General features: G+C 38.6%; 1 protein-coding gene across 4 annotated transcripts in view; it reads left to right on the top strand.

Annotated features, from left to right (window-relative positions):
* NR3C1 (nuclear receptor subfamily 3 group C member 1) overlaps nucleotides 1–20,754 on the top strand; it is a 1,023,052-nt gene that overhangs the window by 838,973 nt on the left and 163,325 nt on the right. The window lies entirely within an intron of this gene.

The following is a 20,754-nucleotide window of genomic DNA, read 5'->3' as shown; positions in this document are numbered from 1 at the left end:
CAAATGCAGAAATGCATTCTCTGAAGTACTAGAGGGTGGTATCGCACTGTTCACAGGGGTACTGAGATTTGAAGCAACAAGCTTTAGTTTATCTGATAACTTATTTGCCCATATTGGTCCGTATCGATGAACTCTTATTTGCAAGTCTTGTGATATCTGTAAACCACTTCTGTGATGGCAGGCATTTCATTATAATTGCTTTGATGTTGCCTTTACCATGATCGGTACTTGAGTTTAACCTACTTGAGTTTAACCACTGAAGCGTTTCTTTATGTTAATATATGTAGAAGACTTCCCAAGGTGTTCTTGGGTGTAGTGGGGAATTTTTAGGGAGACTCTCTTCACTTATCAGTCTCTTCAAAGTATGTGACGACAATGTAAGATTTTTTGATCTACAGCTGAACATATGTATATTACTGTCCTATGTGTTGTCCTTGTCCATTTTGTGTTTAACTTTTTCATGAATGTTAAACTAATATCTGTAGTCATGAATAACAGTGAAATTATCATGCCTGTGCCTTTATCCTGTTGGCAGATCATTTTATGCATTTCCAGTGCACATAAATAGGATTGTATATTTGAACATACATATTGGCTACATAATTTGAAGTATAACCTAATGATATTTTCACATGAGAAATATATTACTGTATGTCCGGGTGTCACACAGTGGTGTGGGAGCTAGCATTGTCACCTTATAGAGTCTCACGTATCTGGTTCTGTTCTGTTAAGATGTAGTGTGTGGAGTCTGTGTCCCCTCCCTTTTTCACCTGCATCCTGAAGACATGTAGACTAATGACTTTGATGTCCTTCCTACAAATTCCCCATAGGCGTGTGTGTGTGTGTGTGTGTGTGTGTGTGTGTGTGTGTGTGTGTGTGTGTGTGTGTGTGTGTGTGTGCGTGTCCTCTTTCTTTATGTTGGTCATGTAACGTGGTTTTCTGTGTATTAAATAGCTTCAAAAATCAATTGTGATGAGTAGCATTCAGAAAGTTATGTGAAACAATAAATCAAGCCTGGAAATAGGGACATGACTCCAAATATAGGTACATCATGTGCTGGGATAAATCAGGTCTGAAAATACAAACATTATTCCTAAATAAGGACAGTTGGATGGTCTGGCCTCAGTGAATCTGTTTAAGGCTTAGTAAAATTCAGAACAATAGTCCATAGCCTTAGTTATAAAGTGTATTGAGGAGCTATGTGATCTGTAATTACCAGTAAGTTCCTTAGCTAATAATTCCCTGATATTGCAGGAGTTATCAGAGTTCACAGTTCAGGTTTTCGTAGAGAAGATGACAGTGAGATGGTCCTATTTAACTAGGAGGAGGGTAGCAAATGAGATGATGCTACTGGGAGAGAGATTTGTGAAAAATTTGTAAGGACAAGACCAAGAAAATTAACACCTCCGGTGAGTAGGGGGGGCAATTTGGTTAAGTGTATTGGCTGTTACAAAGTCTGTAAACCTCTGAATGTATTTGTTGTTGGTAGTAAATGTTTGTCAGTTTATGTGTGGATAGTTAAACTCGCATATAAGAGAAGTGTTTGGTTTAACTGTTATTTTTGTCTAACTCTTTGAGGTACTGTGCATGCTCTGAAGAGGTAATAGATGGAGATCTATAATTGGCTGTAATGTGATGATTACTTTTATTGACTGCAGCTAGAAATTTAACCAGTTCTTTATCTGTATCCGGCAGAATTTGGTGAGAAACAATAGGGTTGCAAGTAAATACCGATACCCCCTACAGTTGTCGATGGATCTAAATGCATGAGAGACATTGTATCACATGTATGTGTACGTATTGAAGTGTGAGCAATAGTCAGGTGTGAAGCTGCAACAGAGACTGCTTGTACAATAAAACTGATTCCACCTTTGCGACTTAGGAATGTACCATGTTTATATTTATTCAGAATTGAGATAATGCTCTTCTGTAAGTTACAAACAGATTCTGTTGTGTCCCTGTCCTCAGAAGGAATTCCCATTTTCCACTACTTGTAATAGTCTTAACTGGGGCTTACAGCTATTTATCCAAACGGCAAACATCAAGGCACAAAGCCTTACTCCTGTAATGTTGGTGACTGCAAACATCAAATTAAAAACTGAAATAAGCTCCCACCTCTAACCCTGCTATTCTGTAACATCACTCAGCCTTGCTAAAAAGGGAAAAATATCTTGGAATTAGCGGCTGCATTGTGCATATAATCAAGAGTTGACTAAACAATCTCAAATAAACCCAATTCGTTCATGCACCAGACATCACCTAATTATTCTTTTTTTTTATCTGTATCTTGTGTATGAGTGAGGAGGTATTTGTGTTGAAGACTCTCAGCCCAGTTCAGCCAGTGTTTGATGACCATGTCAGTAAAGTAGGTTAGCCTGCTGTTGGGAGAAAGTCCTAATGGCAACCTCCAAACATTCAATCCCACACAGTTGGGTTTCATCAAGGGGAGGTCATGCCTGTTAAACTTGGTCGACTTTGAGACAGTCACCAAAGCCATGGAAAATGGAAGATGGTGCACACTGCCTACCTTGACCTAGCCAAAGCCTTCGATACTATTCCCTACTCGGGTGTAATACATAAGCTCTCTCAGCTAGGCATCAATCCGTATGTTACCAGATGGGGAGCAAACTGGCTCAGAGATGGAACACACCTAGTAAAAAAAAATAGGGGAAGCTGCCACAAACAGTAGACCGGTAACAAGCAGTGTACCGCAGAGATCAGTCTTGGGACCTCTGTTGTTTGGAATATACTTTTCTGAGGTGCCGGCTAAAACCAGTGGGCTATGGCTGACCAGGTTTGCAGATGACTGCAAGCTGGGCCCTGTCATCAATTCCCGTAGTGATGTGGACATCCTCCAAGAGGGTCACACCCAAACAAATAACTGGTGCCAGAAACATGGCCTCAAACAGAATGCCATAAAATGCATTACCATCCCCTTTGGGAAGAGTGACATGCCCACAAATTATCACATTAATAACAAAGTCCTAAGCACACAATCAGTTGTGAGGGACGTGGGTACCCAGGTTGATAGGAAACTGACCTTTGGCCACTATATTGCCTCTGTTGTACGGAAAGCTTTCTACATGGCCCACCTTATTAAGAAGGGTATCTCATCCAGGGACAAGGAGGTCATAACATCCCTGTATTCTTCTTTTATAAGACCCATTATTGAGTAAACATCCTTTTAGGCATGTACCTCACAAAGCACATGCAGCAGCTAGAGACACCACAGAGGTTCCTCACCAGGAGAATCTAGGGCCTCAAACATCTACCCTACACAGATAGGCTAAAAGCCCTGTCCTTCTACTCAGTCACATACAAACTCCTGTCCAGTATACATAGCAATCTCAGAACTCACCTTGATGGGACTGCTGCATATCTGCAAGTCAAGCTCCACTCGAGTAACCCACACGCACAATCTCAACCTAGTCTGTGACATCAATAGGACTTCTTGGCAAGGCAGATTTGTGTTCCAAAGATTCCCACTTCTGTGGAATAGGCTTCCTGTCCATGTCAACCAGAGTGCCTCATTAACCCTTTTTAAGTGCAACCTGGATAACTGGAAGGGAAACATAAAATACACCCCTGGGATTCCACCCAAGTCCCTGCTGGACAGTGGCATCAGGTGCCGACTTGTCGGAACATGGGCTAAATTCTTGGCTAGGCTTGTAAGGACCTCAGTGCCAGTAGTCTAGTAACTTGATACTATGGCAGTAAAACAGTGTGTTTATTTGTTTTGAGTATTAATGGTGTAGAATTATTGCAAGCTGCACACTGGGCCAGCTGTAACTGTTCCTGTGATTTCTTTCATTGTGTAAAATCTTGACTCGGACTGTGGAGCTCGGCTTCAGAAGCAGGTGCTTCCTCTCTTGGTGGATTGGATTATTTGCCCATGCATTACACAGACAGCTAGTCTAGCGGACTGCTTCCTAGGATTTAATGTTATTACCGTTCTGGAGAAAGATGAAGCCAGTGTTCTGTGTAAGTCATGGGTTGTGTAACCCACTGAAGGTACTGTAAAGAAAATGTCTGGTATTCATACACATTTTGTGCATAGCAAAGTGCTAATAATTCACTTGAGACAGTGTTTTTTGCTATTATTTCATAGTTTAATTGAATGTGGCTAGGTATACATACATCTCAAGAAACATTTTTGCAGATGTTCTTCGTTTTCCATTGCTGCAGTCCTGACTATTGGGTATAGTCCGCGTCCAGTCGGCCCGAATACCAGAGTATAAGGCTGACGTCGGTCAGGGCGCATTAGACTGACGTCAGAACGTCAGGGTACTAATGCGCATGACCGACGTCATATCCTCAGTCTTTTTTGCCGCATGGTCCGATGCAGAAGCAGTTTTGCGAGTGCAGGTTGGCGTACTGAAATATTTCCGAAACCGGAGTTTCAGACCGAAACAGAGTTGGCTAAGTACCCCGTTGGGGAATATTTTAGTTTTTCTTGCCTCAGTATTTTACCGGATGTCAGAAAAAGTGAATAACTGTATTTCTTGTGGGAAACAGATACCTCATAGGGATTATCATACCTTGTGTATACCTTGTTTAGGGCCTGAGCACGACGTTGTTGGTTGCCGCTCTTGTGCTAGGTTTAACAAACGCACTATTAAGAGGAGGTTAGACTGTGCCAGGTTAGTGTTTGGGAAGCGTTGCAATTATAAAATGCCGTCGGATGCTCCGACGCCCGCTTCCTCCAAGAAGCGCAAGGATAAAACAGTGAAGCCTAGGGTTGAGGAACCGGCAGTCCCAGACGTCGGTTCTTTGGAAGGCTCAGTGGAGCCGGAGGTTTTGCCAGGAGTTTCCATGGAGTCCCAGGCAGAAACTATACTCTTACAGGATGTGCCTTCTCAGGAGGTAGGCCAGGCTGAGGGGGCTTCTCAGGTGACTGTTCTTCCCTCTCTGCCCAAGGTAGTTAGGGCCTCTCCTTCTGTTGCCAAAACTTCTTTGAGAGGTAGGCCTACTTCAGCTTCAGTGGGGGCTTCTCCTAGCATTTCGGGTTCTGTACCTAAGAAACATATGCTTAAAATGGCAGAAGATTTGATTACTATGATTAGGGGTTCTATGCCCCCGCCTGATAAGAGGCCTAGGGTGGAACCGGAGTTTGATAGTTTTGAACAGTGTTCAGAGGCTTCAGAATCTTCTGTGGAAGATATCCAGGAGTATCCTACTTATTCTGATTCTGATGTGGATGATTCCACTCCTACAGCTTCTCCACCTGAGGATTTCTCATTTTCAGAGACTTTGCATTCCATGAGGGAGCACTTTAAATGGGAAGGCCAGGATTACTCTGACTCCAGGAAAAGGCTTAGGGAGTTTTTGTTTTTACCCCAGCATAGGCCTTTAGCTATTCCTCCTGTGTTGAATGTGGTGGAAGATGTTTTTGCAGAGGCTTCCCTGAACCCTGACTCTTTGCCTCCTGCTCCTGTTAAGCCTGATAGGTATTATAGGGTGCCCGAAGCTCATAAATATTTGTTTAAGAGTCCTAGGGCAGACCCAGAAACTATTTCTCAAGGGCCTAAGGGTGTAAAGGCTTCTGTGGTTAAAAATCCTGTTCCCACTGATAAAGAGGCAAGGGCTTTGGATAGGTGGGGAAAGAAAGTGTATACTTCTTCCACTCTAGCCATGAGAGCTTTGAATTGTCAGTTTCACATGCTAAAATATCAGAATTATCTCCTTTCACAATTGAAATCTAAGGTGGATGCTTTGGCGGAAGGTATTGAGTGTAAAGAGTTGCTGGATTTGGTTCATGTGTCTGAACAAGTGGGTAAGCATTCTTTGCAATGTGGTTTTGATGCTGTACAGGCCTCCTCGAGGGTGGCTGCTACCAGTTCTGTTCTTCGCAGGCATGCCTGGTTGAAGGATCAGAATTTAGCTGAGCATGTTAAGACAAGGATTTTGGATGCTCCTTTACAGTCTGATGTGTTGTTTGGTTCGCCTGTGGAAGCAGTTTTAAAGAAAATGGAGGACAAAGCTAAGTCTATGCAAACTGTTAAAGATCTTCTGCAGGTGCAGCCCAGTTTAGTAGAAATTGGCCTGCTAAGGGGTGGACATATCCTGCTTATGATTCTCAGTCTAGGGGTAGGTCTAGGCGTGGTAGGGGCAGGGCTCAAGGTTCTTTTAGGCCTAGAACAGGGAGTTCACCTGCTCAGACTTCTGGTGAGGGCAGGGGTCAGTCCTTTCGTAAACAGACCCAATGACCTGTTTTTTCAGCTGCCAGCAGATTCACGTTTGGCAGCTCCTTTGGGAGGAAGACTGTCTCTTTTCAAAGAAAATTGGGATTTAATTACTCAAGACAAATGGGTGTTGGATATCATTCACCACGGTTACAGATTTTATTTCCATACAATGCCCCCTTTCAAAGGCATGCCAGACGTTCCTCCTCCACAAAGAAAAGAGGCTCACGAGCAAGTTTCTCAGTTACTTCACATAGGGGCCATTCAGCCAGTCCCTGTATCAGAAAGGGGCCTAGGTTTTTATTCTCGCCTGTTCCTTGTACCAAAGAAGGGGAACACGTGGAGACCAATTTTGGATTTATCTATCCTCAACACTTATCTGGACATTCCCAAGTTCAAGATGTTGACGTTACAACAGCTTTTACCTCTGCTGGGCAAAGATCACTGGATGGTAACTTTAGATCTCAAGGAAGCTTACCTTCATGTGCCTATAAGACTAAGTTGCAGGAAGTATCTGCGGTTTCGAGCTGGAAATTCTCATTATCAGTTCTCTGCATTGCCCTTTGGCTTATCTACTGCCCAGAGTATTCACAAAGGTTCTGGCTCCAGTGATAGCTTACTTCAGGCTTCAAGGAATTCAAATCTATCCTTACTTGGACGACTGCCTGATTCTGGCTCAAGAAAAGGAAGACCTTCTACAGCATCTGGAATATGTTATAGCAGTGCTAAGATGCCTAGGGTATTCTGTGAACGAAGTAAAGTCCAGTCTAGTACCCTCTCAAGACATGTGCTTTCTGGGTGTGAGACTGAATACAGCAGCCCAGATGGCCTTTCTAACCCCGGACAAACAACAGAGTCTGTCACTTTACTTCCATCAACTATCTCATCAGTCCGTGCTGACTGCAAGGACAGTCCTTCAAGCATTAGGGTTCATGGCATCTTGTATTCTGGTGCTTCCCAATGCCAAACTGCATATGAGGAAGCTACAATGGTATCTCAAAAATGTATGGACACAGCACTGCCAGGATTTGGACACTGTCATTCAAATAATACCTTGCCTTCGAAAAGAATTCTTGTGGTGGGCTCAGGAATGTCACCTAAACAAGGGACTCTCTGTGACCCGGCCAGAGGCAAGTCAGATCTTAACGACAGATGCCTCGGACATTGCTTGGGAGCTCATCTAAATGGAAAGTGGATACAAGACAAGTGGCCTGCCAGACTACAGCATCTACATATCAACATGAAGGAGATGTTAGCAGTCCAGTTTGCATTAATGGCTTTCTAGGAGTTACTTCTTCCAGGGCAGGTGTTGATTCTAACAGACAACACAACTGTCATGTGGTACATCAACAAGCAAGGGGGAACACATTCTTATCCTCTATGCAGGCAAGCAATGATTTTATGGGAGATTGCGCTAAGCTTGCAACTAACTCTTCAGGCAAGGTTTCTGCCAGGAGCACAGAACTCCTTAGCAGATGTGTTAAGCAGACAAATCATGGATCCCCACGAGTGGAAACTGGATCTTCATGTATTTCAGAAACTGACAGTGTCATGGGGAACTCCAGACATAGATCTGTTCGCTTCTCCACTAAACCACCAGCTGCCAAAGTATTGTACAAAGGGGTTTCATCACACAGCTTGGAAAGTGGATGCTCTGTCTTTCAGTTGGAAAAACCTTCATGTGTATGCCTTTCCACCTCTGCCCCTTCTTCCAAAGGTACTATTAAAGGTCAGACAAGACAGGCCAAGGATGATTTTGATAGCTCCAGATTGGCCTCGGCAACACTGGTACCCACTACTACGGAGTCTGGTAAAGAAGCCTCCATGGCCTTTACCTCTGATTCCTCATCTGTTATCTCAGAAGGACGGTCATCTGCTCAATGTCAAGCTTCATTCTCTTCATCTAACAGCCTGGCATATTCTGTGTTGAAACACAGCAGGTCTCAACTTCCTCAACAAGTTTTAAATGTGATTATGGAAGCTAGAAGACCTAGTACAAGGAGAGTGTACGCAGAAAATGGAAGAGATTTTTATTTTGGAGTACAGCAAAGAATTTGGAGATTTCTGAGCCTAATTTGAGTGTGGCTCTTCAATATCTTACTGAGTTATTGGACAAAGGTTTGTCCTTCTCTTCCATTAAGATTCATGCTGCAGCAATTTCAGCTCACTATGATTGTGACCCACCTTTGTTTTCGCATCCTTTGTTCAAGCAGTTTCTTAGAGGGGCAAAGAATATAAGACCCCCACGTAGAGCTCCTACTCCTGCTTGGGATCTCAATTTTGTGTTGGAAAAACTTACTCTACAACCTTTTGAGCCTGCAGCTACTGCTGAATTGAAATACTTGTCATGGAAGACTGCTTTTCTGTTGGCTATTACTTCTGCAAGAAGGGTGTCTGAGTTGCAGGCCCTTATGGCAGTAGAGCCCTTTTTGATTTTCCATAAGGATAGGGTATCATTACGTACTAATCCTTCCTTTATGCCTAAGGTGGTTTCTAGTGTGGCTTTAAACCAAACTATTCATTTGCCTACGTTTTATGCAGACCCTCAAAATAAAGGGGAAAAGATTTTGCACACTTTAGATGTACACAGGCAATTGCGTTATTATTTAAGCAGGACTAAGGATTTTAGGCAGTCTCAGCAGTTGTTTGTTTCTTTTGCTTTGAGTTCACAGGGCAAGCCTGTGTCAAAACAAACTATTTCTAGGTGGATTGGTTTTTGCATTGCATTTTGTTATTCCCATCATGGCAAGGAGATTCCAGCTGGGATTAGGCCTCATTCCACTAGGGCTACTGCCACTTCAACAGCATTTCTAAGGGGGGTTGCAACTAAGGATATTTTGGAAGCAGATTCTTGGAGTTCAGTGCATACTTTCTCTAAGCATTATCACCTTCCTATCTACTCTAAGTCTAGGGCTGGTTTTGCCACAGCTGTTTTACAAGGCATGTTGTCAGCTCCTACTTCTTTATGATTTGCCAGCCTCCCTTACCTCTGCTTTGGGATTCTACCCAATAGTCAGGACTGCAGCAATGGAAAACGAAGAACATAGTACAGTTTTGTACCTACCATAAATGTAGATGTTCGAGGATTCCATTGCTGCAGTCCAATTTACCCTCCCTCCTTCCCCTCTGTGTTTAGGGGTGGTTGTGTAGGTGAGTTTACTTGCATATATATATATATATATTTTTGTATATATTGTTGTATATATTGTACATGTTTTTGGTGCAGGTATTTTGGGACTTGTCTTTTTAGGGTCTTCTGACATCTGGGGCAAGAAAAGACTGAGGATATGACGTCGGTCATGCGCATTAGTACCCTGACGTTCTGACGTCAGTCTAATGCGCCCTGACCGACGTCAGCCTTATACTCTGGTATTCGGGCCGACTGGACGCGGACTATACCCAATAGTCAGGACTGCAGCAATGGAATCCTCGAACATCTACATTTATGGTAGGTACAAAACTGTACTTTAGTTATGCTTTTTTGTACTGTTTGGGGAAAAAATATATGAAATGCGTATCTAACCACATTATTTTAACGGGTAAGAGAGAGTGTAACAAAAAGCAGTGTTGTGTTCAAAATGTTTGTGAAAGCTGATAGATGCAATTTTGTCATTTATCTTTACTGTAACCTCTTCACACACCTACACTTTGGGATTCTAGAACTGACATTTTGGGAGGATGATAGTACCATTGCCTTGGTTATTATTTTTTTTCTCTGTTGTGTACAGTAGCACTTTATTATTTGTTTTTCTTAAGTTTTGTTTGGAAAACCAGTGCTATATTAATATGAGGTATAAAAAGTATGCATCTGACGTCACAGTGTCCGCAGTGTAAAAGTAGTAGATAGACGTATGTAAAACAAGGGGCTGTAAAGCAGAGTCATGGAACTTAACATGACAGGCTGGAACATACCTTTTCTGGCATCTTTTACTCCACTGCCACAAATTTTAATATTTATCTGTGACTGGCAGGTTTTGTGCTTGCACTTGAAGTGCTTAGAGAAGTAGTTTTAAGTACAGACTTGTTTTTTTAGACTTGTCAAAGTTAGGATATTGTGTTTGGCAAACTTTGCATTACAATTTTGATAGTTTTATTGTTTATTCAAGAAGCCTTTGTTTTGAGCATACTCCTTGAGCAAAATCAGTGAAATGGTGTAGCCAAGATATGTATACTCAAATCTGAGAATGTGATTTTGAGTTGTAAGAAGTCATTTCTGCACTCAAATGCTAGTACCCCCAGTAAGGGCAATACTGGGCTAGTTTGATGGCAGTATACACAGATTTTTTTTTTTTTTTCAAAAACATTTTTATTGTGTTTTCGTTATAAACATATGCAAATGTACATATAACAAATACAATAAAACAATAACAAAACTGTTGACAATATTTACATTTATCCATAATAAACAATCATTTTTATCCATGAGAAGTTATCAGTATTTGTTCAAAAGGTTTCCCAATTTTTGCCATGCTATTTTTTATGAGTAACGTTATGAGTTCTGTAACAAATGGTTTGCACTTCTTTTTTACAAACAACTTTTGCTAAATTAATAAAATCTTTAAACATCAAATATTGTTTACTTTTCCAGATCAAAATAATAACTTTTTTGGCAATTGCAAAAATTGACCAGAGTAACTGAATCTGAGATTTAGGTATTGGAACATTGAATAGGATTAGTGAGTTAGAAATATGACAGTTATCAGACCTTAAAGCATTTACAAAATATCTGAACTCTTTCCAGTATTGAGCAACATCTCTACATTCAATGAAGATGTGAACCCAGTTGGCCTCTAGTAATTCATCACATTTCCAACATTTACTTTCACTGTTTTTGAGTATAAGATTTATTTTATGTGGAGTATAGAAACTCCTATTCACAAATTTCCATGTATACAAGCTCCAATATAATGAAGAAAAGGTACCATACGTAGAAAGTATACACAGATTTTTAGTGGTGGCAAACACTGACTTGAGTTTTTTATAAAGCGTAGAGCAAGACTGATTTGATTAAACCAGTTAAAAGATTTTGACCCAGGTTAGTGTTTAAGGCTTCACTGAAGGGGGATCTTAGTGGTCACAACACTGTTACTGTGTTGTCAGCACATACAGAGATGCTGTTAGGAAGGCCAGTTCTGATTGAGTTAGTAAAGGTAATCGTAGCACTATGGCTGATCTTGGGGAACTCTGGTCATTGCTAGCAGATGATGGGGTTGTGACTGGCCTGCTTGTGTAATCTAAATGATCTTACAAATGGGTAGCAACTAATGGTGAAACTCTTTTTTTTTTTTACTCAAATTATTTTTATTTTTATGAAACAACACAGTAATTTAATATATTCATAACCGTCAATGACTATTTACAGTATTTACATTTAGCCTGACATAAAGAATTCAGATAAAAACACTTGTAGTTAAATAATAAGTTAATATATAAACTATGATAGGAAGAGTTTGGTTCCATCTGTAGGGTATCAATCAAATTCAAAACTTTCCTCCACGGACTGTTAACCAATGGCTTAGGAAAAGTTCTTAACTCTTTAGTTTTTTTTTCTCCATTAGTATGCATTTCTTCGGTGATGATAGGAATTCCTCCATTGTGGGTGCTGATAGGAATTCCTCCATTGTGGGTGCTACATAAGAGTTCCATCTTCTAGTTATACATTTTCTGGTTATTGCTAACATTGTCCACAACAAATACAGGTCATCTTTCTTCATAGTATTACTATTAACAACATTCAGTAAAATTAAATACTTTGTCAAAACAAATATATCAGTGTAGATAGCGTGAAGAAATTTGTTAATCTCATTCCAATATGGTTTAATATTAGTACAGTCATAAAAAAAATGAAACCAGTCAGCATTAGTGAACAGATGACATCTCCAATATAACTTACTGTTTGAAGGGTTCATTTTTGAGAGTTTCTCAGGTGTCAAAAAGGATCTGTGTAGAAAGTTCCAATGAAACATCCTCCAGAATTGAGAGTAAGAAGTTAGTTTAACTGAAAGTAAAATGTTTGTTTTATCTTCCATTGATAATGATACTTGAAAACCCTTAGATATTGCCAGTAAGAATGTTTAGGAGCTGTCTTATAGACAAAGTGTTATATAGATATGATAATTAATTATTAACATTGATATTATTATATAGAATTCCAAAAATCCAGTTTATAATTTTTGGTACGGTTTTGAAGGATGAAGTATGTATTATTCTACACAGATCCTTAGTGTATGCTCTGACACTCTGAAGAACCAACCAGTAATTAGGGGATATGCCATAAGTTGACAGTATACTTTGTGTGTTCAAAGCTTGTTGGTTTTCAATACATTGCAGCCAACAAAATAGGTTGGAAATCCCTTGTAATAGTAAATGGTATTAAAAATCTATGCCACAGCTTTATATCTAAATTTGTGTTAATTAATTTTCTAAACACATCAAAAATATTGTTTATTAGTGTTAGGTTAGTTAATTTTGTTGTACTATACTGTAAATTTAAACTTAAATTGTGCCATATCTTGTTAATCTTTGTCAGTTACCAAAGCATTCTTTGATAAACAATTTTCATTCATTAGTATAATGGAGTGATCCGCGGTGGTGATGCTGCGGTAGCGTTGTCGCCTCACAGTAAGACGCTGTCCGGTTCGATTCTCAGCTAGAGCATCTTCTGCGTGGAGACATGCGTGAAAGGGCGTACCTTCATTGAAGGTTGTGCATCAGGGTTGGTAACTCGGCACATAAAAATCAACTACCAATCATTAGCAGACCGGAGTTCTGCTGTGGCGACCCCTAACCGGGAAAAGACGAAAGACACAACAAGTATAATGGAGTGTAACTGTTTCCAATTGGAAGAGTATCTAGGATTTATCCAGTTCGTCACTATTTTAATTATAGATGCCTTTATATAAGTTTCAATCTCTGGGAATTTTAACCCCCCTTGTTTCCATTTTCTGATATGATGAGAATATGCCACTCTTTCTTTTGGGGTGCCATAGGAATTTCATCAGAGTTTAAGTGATTTCTTTAAGGATTTTCTTTCCTGGTGGAAGTATAAGGGCTTGTGCGATATATAATATTTTAGGTAACAAAACCATTTTTATCAGTTGTAACCTATCATCAAATGTTATAAACAAATTATTCCATCTGCTTAATAATGTCTTGATTAAGTCTATGGCTTTAGCATAGTTAAACTGTAAGGTTTCCTCTTACATTCTTGCCTAGGACTATTCCTAAATAGTCTAAAGTTAAAACTTGGTTTCCAATAATATGATTAACTGGAACCTATATATTTTTTTATTTAATAATAAATATTTTGATTTAGATTTGTTGAAGGAGAGTCCTGAAATTTTTGGGAAATTTGTTGTTACTATATCCACTTCACCTAACACTTCCTTAGTGTTGGGTAAGGTAAGTAAGACATTATCAGCAAACATCATTATTTTAGAAATATATTGGTCATATATATTTATACCTCTTATCTTTGGGTTGTCATGTATTAAAATGGCAAGTATTTCTATGGCCAGAGCAAATAGGATAGGGGACGTGGGACATCCTTGTCTAGTACCTCTAGTGATTTGGATTGCTTTGGACGTAAAGGGACCTAATTTGATATATGCTAGATTATTTTCATAATTTTTCTTTATCATTGTTATAAAGAAGGGGAGAAAATCAAATAACTGTAAGACTTTAAATAACTCCAATTTAAGGAGTCAAAGGCCTTTTGAATATCTAGACTTGTTATCAGTGCTTCATGGTTTCCTCTTTTGAGGTAATCTATCAGAGCTAATACTCTTTTAATATGATCCTGTGTACGCCTGTTATGTATGAAACCGGTCTGGTCTTATTTACTTATTTTAGATATGGGTGTTTTCAATCTATTGACCATAATTTATGTAAATAGTTTATAATCATTATTCAACAAAGAAATTGGTCTATATGAGTTACAATGATTATGGTCCTTATTCTCTTTTAATATAGGAGAAATTAGAGGCTATATCCAAGATGAAGGAATATTTGCTAATGTTTGAACTTCAAGAAAGGTTTTATGTAGGAGAGAGGTTATAGAAGAAGGGAACAATCTGTACATTTTCATAATTAAGCCAGCTGTTCCAGGTGCTTTATTAGACTTGCTTCCTTTAATCCCATCTATAATTTCTTTTTGAGAAATAGGTTATTGTAGATCTAACTTAAGTTCCTCAGGATTTCTTGTTATGTTGGGAACTGTATTCTCTTAACTTCTCACATTCATTTGTACTTATTTTATCTTTATGATGCTCTGCATAACGATAATTAAAAGCCTCCAGAATGTCCCCTATGTCTGAGACTTTTTTTTCCTTTTCCCCTTCATGAAAAATACTATCAATGTTATTAATTTTTGATTGTATCTTAACTTTCACAGATAGCTTATGAAGATGCTTAGGAGAGGTAGCATAAGAATTTAATTTCAGTTTTCCATAGCTAAATTAGTTTTATGGGATAATATTTCATTGTATTTTTATTTGCTTCTTCTATTTTCCTCTTATTATCTGTAGCAATTAAGTTTTTATTAGATTTAAGAGATAATATTTGATTTTGGAGTTGCTGTAACTCTGATTCCCATTCTTTAATTTTATTTTTGTACCAGCTAATGGTTTTACCATATAAATAGGCCTTAAGAGAATCCCAAACCATATTTGTGTTTGCTTCAGGTATAGGCTTATACATTTACAGGAAATGCTTATGACTAATGGTAATAACTGTAAGGATACTCAAACACCATACTAAATCCTAGCAAATATATATGTACAAATAATTTTGATTGAACTATAATTACTTTGCATTTAATATGTTGATTTCCTTATTGTAACCTAGATATTTATATTTCAGATGTCATGTTTTCAGTTATTAGAAAACCATATATGTTAGTATATTAGCACTTTATGACAGGGAAAGAGCTCAATAATATAACACAACAAACAAGTTATGAGTTTTAGTATTACCCTATTACTTTGGTAGATATTTACAGCTACCTTTATCTTAATTTTGTCTTTGAGTCATTCACTTTTAAGACCTGTTATCCATAGTAAGTTTTATATAAATAATGTTTTTTTTACTACTTTTTGTCATTGATTTTTAGTCAGTTATTTAAACATCTGATATTCCCAAAGTTTAGGACTTAATTAAGCACAAATATGTCTTATGGAATATTTCTAAAAATCTATGTTAACATCTTTTGGGAATGACACACACTTACTATGTGCTAAAACCCAGTTCTCGTGACGTTATTATTTAGTGGGAGTTTGTCATGATAAGACGTATTCAGAGGGCAAGTAAATACAAATGCTAAATGATTCTTTGATTTGTTCTGCCATTTTGAAGTTTTTATTATAGCTAATACAGATGACATGCTTAGGTATATTGATTAATCATTTAGACTGCTAATAAACTAATGTGTCCTTAGTCTATTAAACACTAAATTCAGATTATATATATCCTAATATGTCTCTTGCTTCCTTAGTGAATAAATACTGCATAAATGTTTAATGTTTCTAACAATAATGTATGTAACTCATCTCTAAAACCTAACTGGAATTAATATCTGATTAGTTGTTTATCACTACTATTTTTCTCTTAATTTATGATATATTCTCCATTTTTTACTTTATTTTCATGGGCTTGAACTAACAAAGGTTAATGGTTGGGATAGGTAGTCTAGCAGATTTAGTTTTTTTTTTTTTTGCTAGACTAGGAATATATTTAATTCCATGTACAGGGTGTATTAAAGTTTATATCAGAGTGAAATATGCTAATTTTTGTTATTTAACTGTTTTTCTAGTTTTGAAATGCCTAACACAATTGTTTTACTTTTATCTTTCATGGGGAAAGTTATTTGGATTGAGATAAATAGAAATGCAACAATTGATATTCTGTTGTCTGTTCAGGAAGAGTGTTATGTATACATGATTCTATTAATACAAGTTCCTTTATTATTTGTTATTTTTAAAGAATTCTGATATGGATTTAACTTTGATATCCTTAAATGCTAATGGCTTAAACAACCCATATAAGAGAGCCAACATACTAAGGTATCTCAAACTAAACAAGGCTCAAGTAGTTTTTCCCCAAGAGACACACTTTAAAATAAATGACACATTTATGTGGGACCCTAAGAAATACACGATACTTGCTCAATCGGCTTATAAAAATAAGACCAGAGGAGTAACAATTCTATGGAAAAAAACTTTCTTAAATCCCCAAATCATTTACAAACATGTAGATAATGATGGACTCATGGCCTTAGTTATACTTATGTTTAATAATAGAATTTGGACCGTGGTTAATTTATACTGGTTCCCGGGTATGGGGTTGGACTAGCTAACTTTATTATAACTACTTCTAAAGGTAATGTTATACTAGGAGGTGATTTCAATTGTATCACAGATATTACAGAAACTACCAATAGGAAATCTCCTAGACTATTGTCCTCAGCCAAACAGTTAAAAAATGGACAGAAATGTTTAAATTAAAAGATACCTTTAATGCTTTGGGATCAAATTCTTTACTATTCTCACACCAGGACTATAGACGTGGTACCCAAACTTAGAATAGATAAAATTTATATCTCACAAGATCTTCTAAAATCTTGAATGTTTCAATACAACCTTGTCCCTTTTCAGATCATAATTCCCTGTTGTTAACAATGCACTTGGAATTCAATCAGTTAGTTATTACTTCAAGGATTCCTTCATATATCACAAAAATTAAAGACTTTAAATCTTGGATAACTTCTGAACCTCAGCTTTTCTTAGAGATTAATGGTGAAACTCTTGATGTGACATGGTAATGAAGGATTTTGATAGGTATATGGAGACCAACCACAATGACCTTATTAACATTCATCCTCTTAAATTTATTTCTGAGTGAAAGTATGGTGATACTAATGGTATGCCCTCACTTGAAATTGAGCTAGTGGTCATTGAAGAGTCAAACGCATTCCTTGTGCCACCTTAATTGGGAGGGTACTCCTTCCCAAATATTTGAGATAATGACACTGAGGTGATTGGTTGTAGTATTCTGCCTAGCTTTCAGCCTTGTGCTTGTGGAGGTGGATGACAGGAGACACTTGCGAAGGAGACTGATTCCAGATGTTTTGGTGGTGTAAGGTATTGCTAGAAAGATGTCATAGGCCAAGTTAGTTAGGGAACAGACATCCGAGCCTGGCCCTTATGCTACTGAATGTGTTGTTAAGCCACAAGTTCATGGTAGTAATAAGGATTATGTGACTTCAAAAGCTTGATGTCAAACCAGACAACTCTGGTTGTACATAGACAAACTTGGGGGTTAGGGCAGCTGATAGGTGTTGTCCACAACAGAAATGAAAGCCAACGCACCCGATGACTTGTTAGTGAAATGCTGTTCCATGAAGAGCATCATAATGCCAGTAATTTTCTTTTGTCTACCAGACCAATCATTTATTTCCCAAAAAACAGTTTTTGGATTACTTGGCAAACCAAACCACCCTATGTTTATGATAGTGGCCTTTATGTGACTTACTAACTTCTTGCGGTTCAGGAATGTATCTTTATAAAATACTTTTAAAATCACCCAAGTGCTTTTGCTTATATAGAGAAGGTTTTTTTGATTTCTGGAGTTAAGAGGTGGGCTCCCCCTTAAAGTTTAGTCTGCAGAGGTTGGCACATTGCCGCTCTATTGCCGATTGCTTTTGTCTAGTATTATAAACCATTAGTGGCTATGGGTTGTCACTGTAGCCTATGTTGCTGATTTATTTGAAAGTTATGAAGGTGGAGTTTTCTTCTGACAGTTTTAATGTTTTGCTTGAAGCTGTGTCTGTGGTACAGAGGTCTGACTTTGCTCCAGATGACCTATATTTGATTGCATGCTGCAGGACCCGGTTGTTGAGAGGTAGGAGGGAACAGCTGATACCAGTTCACCAATTCTGATCAGAATTTTATAATGATGTCCCAGTGCAGGTACCCTAAGAGAAGGCCAGAACATGCACTTCATACACAAATGGACTTGATAGAATGAGACCAAGCTGAACATTAAGGGTCAAGGAAAAATGCACTGAGGCTGTGTTCAGCATAATGGTTGTAATGGTTGCTACATTGTGCTTTGCCAGTCAAGTGGAGGGGGCTGTGGTAACACCCAAACTTCCTGGCTTTCTGCTGGACAGTAAACATTTTGTCAGCTGTCACCTCCCCAACAGCATCCTCCATTTGGAACAAGAAGGAAAGCAGCTTGTTTTATTGATTTTATAAGGTTAACAGTAGCAAAAAATATTTATACTGATTTTTATTTCTTTCAGTTCATTTTGTATTTACATAAACATCACCTGTGCATTGATGGAAGAGATAGTGGCCATACAAATCTTTGTAGGGTACTTGCAAACATTAGATGTTCAGGTGTTGCTTTTTTAGCAGGTTTTTGGCTAGTGGGTAGGTATCTTAGTACATCTTTGCACGATGGTGTTAGTGTGTGTCAAAGTAACCCATTTTAGCTGAGTTGTTGCTGCAAAAAAATGATGCCATACATTCAGTAATGCTAATAAAAGTAAGTCTTGGATGAAGTGAATAATCAGTAGCCAAACTGAGGTGTCCCGTAACCAAATATTCATAGATTAGATAGGTATGTGCGTGGGTATGGTCGTAGTCTTGTAATACTTGTAGAAGCTGCCACTGTTGTTTTGCTGCTGTTTTTATCTAATAGTAGTATAACACAACTGCATAGACTCTGTACATGTTCATTGGCAAGTACTAGGCTAGCTGCTCTTGCGGATCATTTTAGGCCTAGCCAATTTCCTTTTTTGTGCTTGAATTAACCTATCACATTTGGTTAGAAATCGGCCTTACCCATCCCATGAGTGGTAATTGTATGTTACCCCTAATAGGAATAACTGGGATCATACCATAGATAGTTTGAGGAGATCCGTGCATGGGGTAAAACATTTAGAACTGCCTGTGTCCATTAGTAGTACAGGGGGCAGTCCTGTCATAAGTTTTCTGCTTCCCATCCATAGATCTGAGTTGCTCTTGAATATGAACAGGGATGAAGTTTGTTTTATGTGGATGGGGAGTCTGTCCACAACAGTGGTTTCCTCTGTCAGATATACCTGTTCCTCCAAACCATTCTGTTGATGCTGCAGAAGAGGTTTAGATCCCTAGACTGAGTGTTTCTGATGCCATTTGACTTGTTGATGTGCAGTAAACCCATCAGTAATGGGTCAGATATGATACCTTGTATGCCAAGTTGGATCCCATCCTCTTTATCAAAATTACACTTACCCAAAACACTAAACACCGAGACGACTTCTTTGGAAGACGAACTATATGAAACCACGGATAAGCAAAATTTTATATAAGGAAAAGCACCACTACCTTGCCCTTTTCCCCAGTGTAGTGCAGTCTCAGAGTTGGTATATTTAGTTGGGGGGAGGGTGGGGGTGCAGCCCCCCACATTGGAGGATGTTGGGGGTGAATATGGGTTAGGTGGGTTTAAATATGTTTCGTTTTATTATTTTGACCTGTGGCCAGGTAGTTGTTTTTCCTATGTAAAATTTCAGTCATCCGTAGTTTTGCATAGTTCATCTTTTAAGCCATCGTCTCGGTGTGTAGCATTTTGGGTAATTGTAATTTCAATAAATGAATGTAGACCCACCAGGTTACATCTTAGTCTGTAGTGTACCAAGTATAGTGTCAGGACATTGAGTTGGTCCATGTAGGACATGTTCTTTAGGCCTTGTACATAGAATTTTAATAAGGTCTCTCTGTGGGCATTCCAGTTGCATGTGTCTTGGCAGGTACATGCCAAAGGAGACATTTATATTCAGGGATTGGCCTAATGCAGACCGAGTAAAGAGGGATAATGGGAACAACAGATGTTGACACAATTCCTTTGTTTATAAGCTGAGCAGTATACAAGGGCTTTTTTACAGTGGACACATGTTGGTCAAAATTTAAGTCACTGTCCACATAAGTTCCCAAATCCTGAACAACTGGGTCAACTCTTTGAGGCATATTGTTTGTGATGGCCCCCGGGGTTATGGTAATTGCATGGTCTGTGACATAGGAATGGTAGTATAGATTTTTGAAGTGAGGGCTGATTTACGCTGGCTTCTTGCATGAAGTTTTCCTGTGGCACTGACAGTTAATACGCAAAGTTTAACATCTTGTTTGGAGGTTGGTGTAAAGATTAAGATGTTTATCTCACAGTTGCCAAGTACAGGGTTTGATTCTTATCTTTGAGTGGGAAATTGGCTATGGTTAAAATGGCCCACAAGGGCAGCTAGCCTAGTACTTACATATGACATATAACAGCTGATGTCCTTACATATTACTGTTGCAGTGTTCTTCACATAATGGATCTCCTGCTAAGGATAGCTCACCATGCAGCCAGTATACCAAAGCCTTCAGCTCTTATAGGCACAGTACATCACATATATGCCCCCCACACAAGATGTAGTGCATAAAGCTGCCAGTCTGAACGCCATCATTGTACATCAGTTTTAACTCCCTTCTGCTTCTTTTCTTCCTTACTGTTGTGTGGTTGTGTTCATGTCATCCAGAAAGGGAACATTTCAGTG

The sequence above is a fragment of the Protopterus annectens genome, chromosome 4.part0 (assembly GCF_019279795.1).
Source record: "Protopterus annectens isolate FY-2018-M chromosome 4.part0, PAN1.0, whole genome shotgun sequence".
Lineage (NCBI taxonomy): Eukaryota > Metazoa > Chordata > Ceratodontiformes > Protopteridae > Protopterus > Protopterus annectens.
Note: the sequence above shows the minus strand (reverse complement) of the source record. Positions and strands in the feature narration are given on the sequence as shown.